The sequence below is a fragment of the Grammomys surdaster genome, unplaced genomic scaffold, assembly GCF_004785775.1.
Source record: "Grammomys surdaster isolate TR1022 unplaced genomic scaffold, NIH_TR_1.0 126028, whole genome shotgun sequence".
NCBI classification, from domain to species: domain Eukaryota; kingdom Metazoa; phylum Chordata; class Mammalia; order Rodentia; family Muridae; genus Grammomys; species Grammomys surdaster.
The window spans coordinates 856,504-868,085 of record NW_021620841.1 but is presented as its reverse complement, the minus strand read 5'-3'; the positions used below and the strand labels follow the sequence as shown (position 1 = coordinate 868,085).

The window sequence follows — 11,582 nt, the reverse complement described above, 5'->3', positions numbered from 1 at the left end:
TAGTGTGCTCATGTCTGAAAATTTGAAACTAGGAGTCACAGATGAGAAAATCTATACAATGCTTTTCTTTCTGAGTCTTTGTCACCTTACTTAGATCTTTTCAAATCCATTTATTTACCTACTATAGCATATTTTCCTCTTTTGTTGCCACAGAATACTATGCTTTAGTTTATATGAAATTATGTAAATATAGCACACATATATTTAAAATTAGATTAGATAACTTTTATATGAGTCCAAAATATTCATACCACTAGAATCTTATTTATGTTTTTACAACCTAGAGTGGGCCATATAAGAACAGATACTACACTTGATCTTAGCCAAAAGGCTGAGAAGTGATGGGTGAGTTATTTATAGTGTGGTCTGATTTACTGTGAAATATTAAGCCACTAATGCTATTAAGCTAGTCAACTTTAGTGGAAGGAAACTTTCTGAGTTTTGTTGAATCTGCTTAACTGCCTGTTGAAATATGTTTCAGGTTTAGCTTTTTATTGTTTTTGTAATTTCACATATATTCTTTAACATTTTACTGTATTTTAATAGTAATAAATTTGTAGTATGTAATTTGAAATTAAAAGTAAAATTAATCTCTGATAAACATGATCATTTTCCTAGAGAAATAAACTGATTCAGATGCTAAGCACACAAAGCAACTTCAGTTGTCTATCCTATACTTATCTGTTAAACATTAATAAAATCTGAATTTTACCAGAAGCTGAATTCAAAGCAGTAAAGTATGTTTTAAAACATACACACCTGGACCGTCAAATTTTATCTGTGTATTTCTACAAAATGAAACTGAAAATTTGTTCACAGGAGCCCATAAATTGAACCACAGGCTTATAAAAATTCAACATAAAAATTAGGCACCTGTGTATCTGGAACTCCAGCTGCCTTTAAACATTAAAAATCAATGCCCAAATTGCTTCTAAAGTGAATAGGAAATAAAGCTTGGCTGCAAGTTTTATGTGGTCAAGGACCTTTTGCAGGTGGGCTGTTGAATTATTCAGCCACCTTGTGTGAATCTGGACATGTTTAAAATGAATCTTGAATGAATATCATTAAAATAATGTGACCTGGCTCTTTGGTTGGATGATTACATTGATATGTTCACTAACAATCTTCTATAAAGGAAAAGTTAAATTATATTATTCATTATTCATAGGTTGGCTACTGTGACTACATTCATTTTGTTTAGATTTTGTATCTAAATAATGGAAATATAAAATAAGGAAGAAGAGTTTAACTGAAATTGGTAAGGTCATTTGTTATATATCTACATTTCTACCTACTGACCAACCTGTCATTTATTCATGATATCTACTGTCTAATGTTTCAGTTCTGTTGAAAATTTTGAAAACATCTTTATTCAGAACATTGGGTAAATGAACAGAAGAGGTAATTCAAAGCAATATCCCTAAACCATTATAATTTATATCCTGCATTAGATTTTCAGGATATGACTATGAATACATGCTTTATAGTATTGACACAGTTATTTAATTTTTACTACTGTTTTAAATATCTTTTAAAGAAACAGAATCTGAGCTAATGGGAAATAATGAAAAACAAAAAGATAAAGCTGCTCCCTTGACTGTTTCATAGAAATAATTATTTTATCCCTTTAAAGATCTCTCGTTAAGCACCTCCTTAATGTGATGCCCTTTCTAAGTACAGTTTTTGGGAAGAAAGTATCATAAAAGTACAGTTTCGTTAAAATTTAAATCTTCGCTTTCTAAAACAGTGTCAAGATATCTTGTCTCCTCTGTGATATCTATGTTGTGTGTTGAAGGAGTTCATATCCACCAATCAAAAAATTATATTCTCAATTACCTACACACCTTGGTGTTTATCATCTCCATTTCCAAAATTATCAGAAGTAAATACTTGTTACAACACACCATCTATCTGACTACAAATCAGATCTTTAACTCTAAACTTTCCTAACATAAATTATAAAAAGAGTTTTAGAATGGGGAAATTCAAATCAATCATTAATTTGTTTGCCAGACATGTTACATGAATCAAATAAAACAACATGCACATGAAATCCTAACAGCTTTATTTTAATGCCATAGATGAGACCAAAATGAAAATGATAAGATTTCAGAATAAAATCGAATATAAAGATCCCTATCTCGAGCTTCTGGGCTAATATCCACTTGTCAGTGAGTGCATACCATGTGTGTTCTTTTGTGATTGGGTTACCTGGCTCAGGATGATACTTTCTAGTTCCATCCATTTGCCTAAGTGTTTCATGAAGTCACTGCTTTTAATAGCGGGATAGTACTCCACTGTGGAAAAGTACCACATTTTCTGTATCAATGCCTCTGTTGAAGGAAATCTGGGTTCTTTCTAGTTTCTGTGTATTATAAATAAGGCTGCTATGAACATAAAGAAGCAAATGTCCTTGTTATATGTTGGAGCATTTTCTGGGTATATGCCCAGGAGTGGTATAGCTGGGTCCTCAGGTTGTACTATGTCCAATTTTCTAAGGAACTTCCAGACTGAGTTTAAGCTCAGAATATCCAAGATACAACTCACAGATGACATGAAGCTCAAAAAGAAGGACCAAAGTGAGGATGTTCCAGTCCTTCTTAAAAGAGGAAACAAATTATTCATGGGAGGAAAACAGAGACAAAGTATGGAGCAGAGATTGAAGGAAAGACCATCTAGAGACTGCCCCACCTGGGGATCCATCCCATATACAGACACCAAACCCAGACACTATTGTAGATGCCAAGAAGTACTTGCTGACAGGAGTCTGATGTTAGCTGTCTCCTGAGAGGCTTTGCCAGAGCCTGAGAAATACAGAGGCAGATGCTTGCAGCCAAACATTGGACTGAGCACTAGGTTTCCAGTGGAGGAGTTAGAGAAAGGACTAAAGGAGCTAAAGGAGTTTTCAACCCCATAGGAAGAACAACATCAACCAACCAGCCTCCCCAGAGCTCCTAGGGACTAAACCACTAACCAAAGGTACACATGGAACAACGCATGGCTACAACTGCAAATGTAGCAGAGGATGACCTTGTAGGGCGTCAATGGGCAAACAGGCTCTTCTTTGTCTCATATGTTATAATATCAACAGTTGTGGAACAGTTTTCTGTATATTGTATATGTTACTGAAGTTATTATATTAAGAACAAAGTGTGACATGTTTCAGATGTCATCATCACGGTTTTATCTAACTACACACTGAATGGGGAGCCACCTAGTGACAAGGTGTTTTTGCTTCTGTGAGAGCTTATAGATAGCTCTGATAAATAAATGCATGCCCCCAAAATATAGTAAAACCTTATGTCAAAATTATTGTACACATCCAGAAAAAAAATTCCCATATAAATTATAGACTGTTCTACAAGTTCCCTCTTCCCACTTTAGGGCATTTCATTTAGGGTGCCTCCTTTTGAGTCCTGAGAGTCACTTGCCTCCCAGGTCTCTGGTACATCCTGGAGGAGCTCCCCAACCTTCTACCTGTAGCAGCATATTTTCCCCACAAGTTGGGAGGGGCTAAGGTGGGAGGAGTAAGGAGAGGAAGATGAGGAGTAAGGAGAGGAAGAGGAGAAAGAAGAGGAGGAGCTTGGGAGGCAGAGATGTAGGAGTGACAGAGAGCCACACATGTATCAAGAGCAGTCCTGGGTAACAACTTATATCTAGGTTAGTTAATTGGGAAACACCTCCAGTTGTGAGGGCATCTTGTTAATTTGAACATTACCAAATATATAAAGCATTTGGATAATATTATACATTAAAGTCTCATTTCTACTGGGTACCATGTAGATGGAGGAATGGTCTGGGCTCAGCCCATCCTTGTGGAGACAGCACAGAAGATTGGTAGAGCCATCTCCCATGCTGCTGTCTGTTTTATGGGTGGCAGGGCCTGTGTCTCTGGCCACCTGAGCTGGCGGCCTGAGTCGAGCGGTGACAAATTATCAGGCTTAGGCTAATTGGGAACATGGTGGCTCCCTAACACAAGACAGATCGGGTGCTGCTGATTTTAAATATAGCCACAACACCTACCTCCTGAAGTTGTGTTTCCATTCTTTCTGCTGGGCCTCAGGGCTTCAGCCTTTTTCTCCTACCTAATACTAGATCAGGTTCTCCTCTCCTGTCACAGATCCCCACTTTCCATTCCCTCCCAGGTTTCTCCCTCCCTCCACAATTATGGTTTCTTTCTTCTCCCTCCCAAGTGGGACTGAGGCGTCCTCACTTGTGCAAGAACCAAGGCAAACAATATTAATGAAATATAAGAACAAATCAAAAAAGATATTATATGAAGATTATACCTTATGAAATTAAAATAGATTGATATAATGGATAACTATTGATTGATTATTTAGCATAGGCTGCTTCCATGTGAAAAATTAGTGGCAAAGGTCTAATCACAGTAGTGACCACTAGGAAAGGTCTCTAGTGTTTAGCTGCAGAAGGATAGTGATTTGAACTAGGTTCCATGGAAAGGAAAAATAGAATATATCAAAGATGTAATTAAAGACAATATTTCTGTGCATTCCACAAGGGGACCTAAAAAAAGAGACATCAGAACATTGACTATTTATCCATTTAGTTATTTAGTTAGTAATTGTTTTGGTTTTAAAAATTTAATTACAGCATTGATAAATATTGAAGGAAGCAAGTCTTAAAGGACAAAGCTGAAGGTTTCTATATGTTGAGTTCATTCCCATTTGAAAAGATTATTTTTCCTTTGTCCAGTGTAGAATGTAGAAGTTAGTAGACGCTGCCCTGAGGAATGGAGACACAGAATCGTTAGGATCCCAACACAGATGCAGTACTACTTCCAATGAATTTGACTTTCACAGCATAAAATATCCTTCAGTTTATATATTATTTACACTAAAAATTCCAGAGAATTCCCCATCACTGTAAGGAGCTCTGTATCTTTAATCTCAGAAAATCCATAGAACTTTTCAAAAACTTAGGCTATCAAATTAAAAAAAATGGTTTCATGGATAAATTAAACAAAAGATCCTTGGTGACCTAAGAATAGTGCTCTCTCTAGTTTCTGAGAAGCTAGTTCTATACCTGTAAAAAAATGGCATTTGGTGATGGTCTCAGGTACATTTTTTGTTATTTGATTTTGTTCCATTTAAAAGTGGAAGTTATGATAAATGAAAATCACCCCTCTTGTCAAACCCCAGGAAATACAACATTAAAGCCAATGATGATATACTCTAATGAGTCTGGAGAGTTTAGCCATTCAGGTTGATATTCTGGAGAATTGGCCTTTCAAGCTGATACTTAATGTCTTTCCTTGGTACCGAGAACTGCCATATAGAATTCTGCTCCTAGTCCAAAGGATGAGCTTGCATCCCAGCCCCCACTGGAAACCTCACTTGTGGCTTTGTTAAGCTATTTTCACGAGACAAACTTCTCTCCTACATTCTGCTGAGTCTGAATTAGTTTTAGGCTTGCCAATTTCAGAATCTGCAGGTGGTAAACATACACATATAGGAACACCTGGATAGACAGAGGTTAGGAATGGAGACAGAATCTGACACCCAGAAATGTTCTTCTTAGCACAGAACACTTACTTTATGATTTAAAACACATGTCACACAATGCAAAGACTGGAAAATTATACATTGGTAATTGAGACTTCATTGTGTGACACTTTGTATTCTTTTAATTAGAGTCATAGCAAAAAGACCTAAATTATATGAATAATTTCTAAATAAGTGGGGAATTAATCATTTATATTTTCTTCTGTTAATCTGTTTAGAATTGTTCAAAATAAAACAATGAAAATATTTACCATCTTCTTCAAACACTGAGTACACATGGAATCTATTTCCATGGTATTTCCTTTATGAATGGCATGCAGGTCCTTGCTATGTATAAAATTTATGTGGTGTTACAAGGATGATACTCTATTATATTTAGTGGGGTTTCAAAGCATTATCTAATTTACCATATTGTCTTACAAAATGTCACTTTCTATTCTCTCACTTGTGGATTTCTTGTGTTACTATGGCTAATAAGATATGCTTGGATATAACTATTCATTTAGACACAAAAAATTGACTCAGCCTTTAAAACTTTCCTAAAGAAAATATTTTCACTTAAGATTATTTGCTTTATGTTTATTCTTTTGATTAGTTCCATAAAAATAGTGAAGGACTAGATGGATAGATCAACAGAAAAGAGCACTTGATGCTCTGTCATGAGAAAGGAATTTCTGTATCAGAACCAATGCAGGTCACTGCACACAATCCAAAAATTTATAGATGTACCATTCTATTTTGTCCTACACAAACATGCGTGCACACACACACGAAAAATATTCTTTGTGAAATCATTCACCATTTGATATATGTCCATAATTGTTCAAGGCTCTGGGTAAATAGCAGTAATGGAAAATTGGTATGTTACATTTTATCAGAAATGAAAACACTTAAAATGGGTAAAATTTTATGTGCATTAATGAATGCAAGGTACAACATTTTAAATAATTAATAAATGAAAAAAATAGACTGAAGTCATTTAGTGGGACTGCATGGGGAGGATAATGTGTGTTAATACAAATTTGACATCATTAACTTATTTTCTTAGAAGGATATTGAGAGAATGCAAGACAATTCGTGAAGAAGGTATGTGAAAACGGAGCTTTTAAGATTCATAGAACTGACAGAGAGGCGTGTGACTAGAGAAGAGTGACTGGGATATGGCCAAGCTCACGGAATTGAAGGTGCACAATATTGACAATTCCTTAGGAAGCACTGTAAGAATTTTATTTTGTTTTGTTTGTTTGTTTGTTTTCTCAACTTACAATGCAAGTATATTTTTACCTTAAAGGGGAAGTTTCAGTATTATTGTTATCATTATTTTACATTTTGATCTTATATGTTTATGTTCATTCATTTTTACTTAGGACTTTTAACATGAAGTATGTCATTAAATTATAACCTCAAATTTTATTTGTCTTTTTTTTTCTACACTCCAGCTTTTATTCTCCTGCCATCATATCACCTGATGTAGGCTGCTTGGCTGGTGGTTCAGTGTCTGAGAGATCTCCGGGGTCCAGGTTAATAGAGACTACAGGTCCTCTTACAGGTTCCCTGTTCTCCTCAGCTTTTTCCAGTTTTCACATAATTTGACAGCAGGGGTCAGCAACTTCTGTCCTTTAGTTGGGTGCAAATATCTGCATCTGACTCTTTTATTTTTAATGATGTGAGGATTTCTTTTGTTTTGTTTTTGTTTTTAATTTTATTTATTTTTATTGGATATTTTACTTACTTTTAGATGTGATCCCCTTTCCCCATTTCCTCTCCACCCAGAAACCCCCATCCCATCCCCCCTCCTCCTGCCTCTATGAGGATGTGCCCCCACTCACCTGCCCATTCCCACCTCCCCACCCTCGAATTCCTCCACACTAGGGCATTCAACTTTTATGGGACCAAGAACATCCTCTCCCACCTAAGCCCAGCAAGGCCATCCTCCCATACATGTACAGCTGGAGCCATGGGTCCCTCCCTAAGTGCTCCAGACTGGTGGTTTAGATCCTGTGAGCTCTGGTTGGTTGGGATTGTTGCTCTCCTCATGGGGCAGCAAACCCTTTCAGCTCCTTCAGTCTTCTCTCTCACTCCTCCAGTGGAAACCCCATGATCAGTTCAATGGTTAGCTGTGAGCATCCCCCTCTGTATATGTCAGGCTCTGGCAGACTTCTAAGGAGAGAGCTAGATCAGGATCCTGTCAGCATGCACTTCCTGGCATCCACATCAGCATCTACCTTTGGCGACTTAACATGGGATGAATATCCAGGTGGAACAGTCTCCAGACGAGCCCTTCTTCAGTATTTGTCCCATGTTTTGTCTCTGTATTTGCACACATGAATATTTTGTTACTTTTTCTAAGAAGAATGGAAGCACCCACAATTTGGTCTTCCTTCTTCATGGGATTCATGTGGTCTGTGAGTTGTATCTTGGTTATTGCGAGCTTTTGGGCTAATATTCAATTATTAGTGAGTGCATACCATGTGTGTTCTTTTGTGATTGGGTTACCTCACTCAGTATGTTTTCTAGTTCCATCCATTTGCGTAAGAATGTCTCTAATTCATTGTTTTTAATAGCTGAGTAAATACTCCATATTGTAAATGTACCACATTTTCTGTATCTATTCCTCTGTTGAAGGACATCTGGGTTCTTTCCAGCTTCTGGCTGCTATAAATAAGGCTACTATGAACATAGTAGAGCAAATGTCCTTGTTATATGTTTGAGCATCTTCTGGGTATATGTCCAAGAGTGGTATAGCTGGGTCCTCAAATGCTTTGTCCAATTTTCTGAGGAATCTCCAGACTGATTTCCAGAGTGGTTGTACCAGCTTGCAATCCCACCAACAATGGAGGAGTGTTCCTCTTTCTCCACATCCTCACCAGCATCCACTTTCATCTGAGTTTTTTATCTTAACCATTCTGACTAGTGTGAGGTTCCATCTGACTCTTTCAACTGCTTGTTGGGTCTTTTAGAAGGCAGTCATGATACGTCCCCCTTTGTGAGTGCTCCATAACCTCAGTAATACTGATAAGCTTTGGGGCATCCTATTGAGCTGGATCCCACTTTGGGCCTGTGGCTGGACCTTCTTTTCCTCAGGCTCCAATCCACTTCCATCTCTTCAGTTCTTTCAGACAGGAAAAATTATGGGTCAAAGTTTTGACTGTGGAATGGCAACCCCATTCCTTACTTGATGCCCTGCCTTTCTGCTGGAGGTAGGCTCTACAAGTTCCTTCTCCCCACTGTAATGCATTTCTTCTAGGGTCCCTCCCTTTGAGTCCTATGAGTCTTTCACTTCTCAGGTCCCTAGTACATTCTGGAGGTCCCTCCACCCCCTACCTCCTGAGGTTGCCTGTTTCCATTCTTTCTGCTGGGCCTCAGCGATTCAGTCATTTTCCCCTGCCCAATACCAGATCATGTTCCCCTCTCCCACCCCCTATCCCTCCCAGATCTTTCTTTTCCTTTTCCCTGAGTTCCAGTATTCTAAAGCAGTCTGAATTTTCTAATCATTCACTAAGCGATAGATCCCTAAATATTTAGTGAGTAGTTCTTTTTATTTGGAATATATGATTTACTAAGGCTTTTGATTTATTTACTGGTTTTTGTTAACATATTCTACCAATTTGTTACCAACGGAATTTAGTTAATTCTGTACTGTAGATAGACTATATTCCTTTGAACTATATTATCACAAGGACAGGGTTCACAAAATCTAGGGCAAGAGTATAAATGTGATTGGTATTTTCTTTTTGAGATGATAGTACCCTTCTGATTATTCTTGTTAAGAAGTGGGCAAAAGAATGTTTCAGATCAATGGTTAGGTACCAAGCACTTGATAAATTTTATTTATTTATTGTAACAAAGACTCCACACCTGACAAGGTGCTCACAGTTAGAGTGAGCTCTAGAATTAAGCTTATTTCAGTTTACTTGTAGTCTGCATGTGTCATCTGTTTGGATATTATCAAAATCTTTGAATTAAAGAAGGTATTAAGGATCTATAGAAGCATTTTACTCAACAAGTGAACTGTATATTCTTGCATCTTTAGATGTACTATATATTTTCTTTTCCTTCTAGTCTGGGAATGCTTTAATAGTTTGAGCCTTCTTATAAGATCTCTACTTCTGTGATGGCTATTATTCCATGAAAGAAAAACAATAACAGCACACCATCACCGATTTACTGCTTATCTTCAATTACATACACAGATAGCAGGTTAAATGACTCACATAATTTCATTGTGCCCACTGAAATATACGGACTTGCTTTGGCATTTCTGTCTGATTCCTAAAACTAGAAATTCTTAGCGTAGTATGTGTGTATTCATGCATGTGCACTCACACTAGCTACAGATCGACATCCTTAGTCACTTTCCATGTTATTTTTGTGTGTATCTGCCTCTAACTAAACCTAATTAACTAACAAAGTTTGCTGATTCAACTTCCCTGGCATACTAGGAGAGTCCAAGCCATCTACTCCTCTCTCTCTCTCTCTCTCTCTCTCTCTCTCTCTCTCTCTCTCTCTCTCTCTCTCTGTCTCTGCTCTCTCTTCCCTGGAGAACAGTCACATACTGCCATGTCGGCTTTTGTCTGGTGGTCTGGTATCAAACTCTGCCATCTTAACTATCTCCCCAGCCTTTGTAAAATTCTCCATCTAAATCCTGGCACATATCAAAAGTAAAAAAAAAAAAATGTTTTAATTTGGGCGAACTTATTTTACATTCTTTATATTTCATTCCTAATTTCGTTTTAACTCAAAGTTTGTTTTGTCATGTTACTCTTGATTTACTTGTTGACTGTATGCATCTTATGCTGTGTCCTGTTGACTATGTCTCTAGATTAATCTAGTAAAACCTGATTGCTTGCCTTTCAACATTACCCTCCTTTAATCTGTTTTGTATCTGTGCTCTTTACGGTCAAATACAAACATCTGGATATATAAATTCAAGATATTGCGTTTCATTACTATCAGTAAGCCTAGCCCAACAATCATTTAACCTGTAAAATCATTTATGTCTTCTCCATGGCTTAATCATATTGTACTGGAAGACACCCAAACCAAGAACATTCTTCAGAAATGAATTTGTTGTATTATTCTTGTCTTATTGTTACTGCCCCACAATTCAGCCCATTTCTATCTCACTGAATGTAGGAGATCACCTTTGGGTCACTTCTTGCTTTTGTTCACAGCCTACCATGAAAAATTTGTTTCCTTTTTTGTGTGTTTGTTTGTTTGTTTGATTCTCTTAAGGTTCTTGACTATGTGATAAATACTGAACTGTAGAATAACACCCGTCTGCTGGTTTTAAATGAAAATTACTCTCCCTGCTCTACCCTATGGGGTCATTTGTTTGAATACATGGCTCTCAGTTTGTAGAACTCTTGGGGAAGAATTACAAGATGTGGCTTTGTTGAAGGAGGTATATCATGGGGAGTACACTTTACTTTTTAAATACAGTCTTATTGGATATTTTCTTTATTTACATTTCAAATGTCATCCCCTTTCCAGGTCCTCCCCCCCCCAAAATCCCCTACCCCCTGCCCCCTGTCCCTGCTTCTATGAGTGTATCCCTCACCCACACACCTCCCCAACCACTCTCCCCTCCCATCCTTGGCATTCCTCTATACTTGGGGATCGAGCCTTTACAGGACCAAGTGCCTTTCCTCCCATTGACGCCCAACAAGACCATCCCTTTTAAATTTCAAAGATTTCTCTATTCTCAGTATCCTTCCTCTGTATGTCATAATTTCTCATCAAGATGTGATCGGTCAGCTATTCTTGTGACCATGTCTTTTCTTTGTTATCTTAAACTCTAAACTTCTGAACCTGTAAGCACAATGCAATGCTTTATCATATATGCTTATTTGATCATTATGTTTTGTCACAGCAATAGAAAAGTAGCTAACAGAACCCACACATTGATAGTATGAAATGCTTCTTCCTCAAACCTTAATTACAGAAACTTTCATTTCTATAAATATAAATCTATCTTCTACTAGATGTCATTTCACTTCTGTATATTCTAATTCTAGAATCTCATTCCTTTTGTGGATGTGTGATGATTTGACCTAG

At 37.1% G+C, this 11,582-nt stretch overlaps 1 pseudogene; it reads right to left on the bottom strand.

Moving 5' to 3' along the window:
- Positions 1-239: 239 nt before the first annotated feature.
- On the bottom strand, positions 240-343 carry LOC114610118 (annotated as a pseudogene).
- Positions 344-11,582: the final 11,239 nt, after the last annotated feature.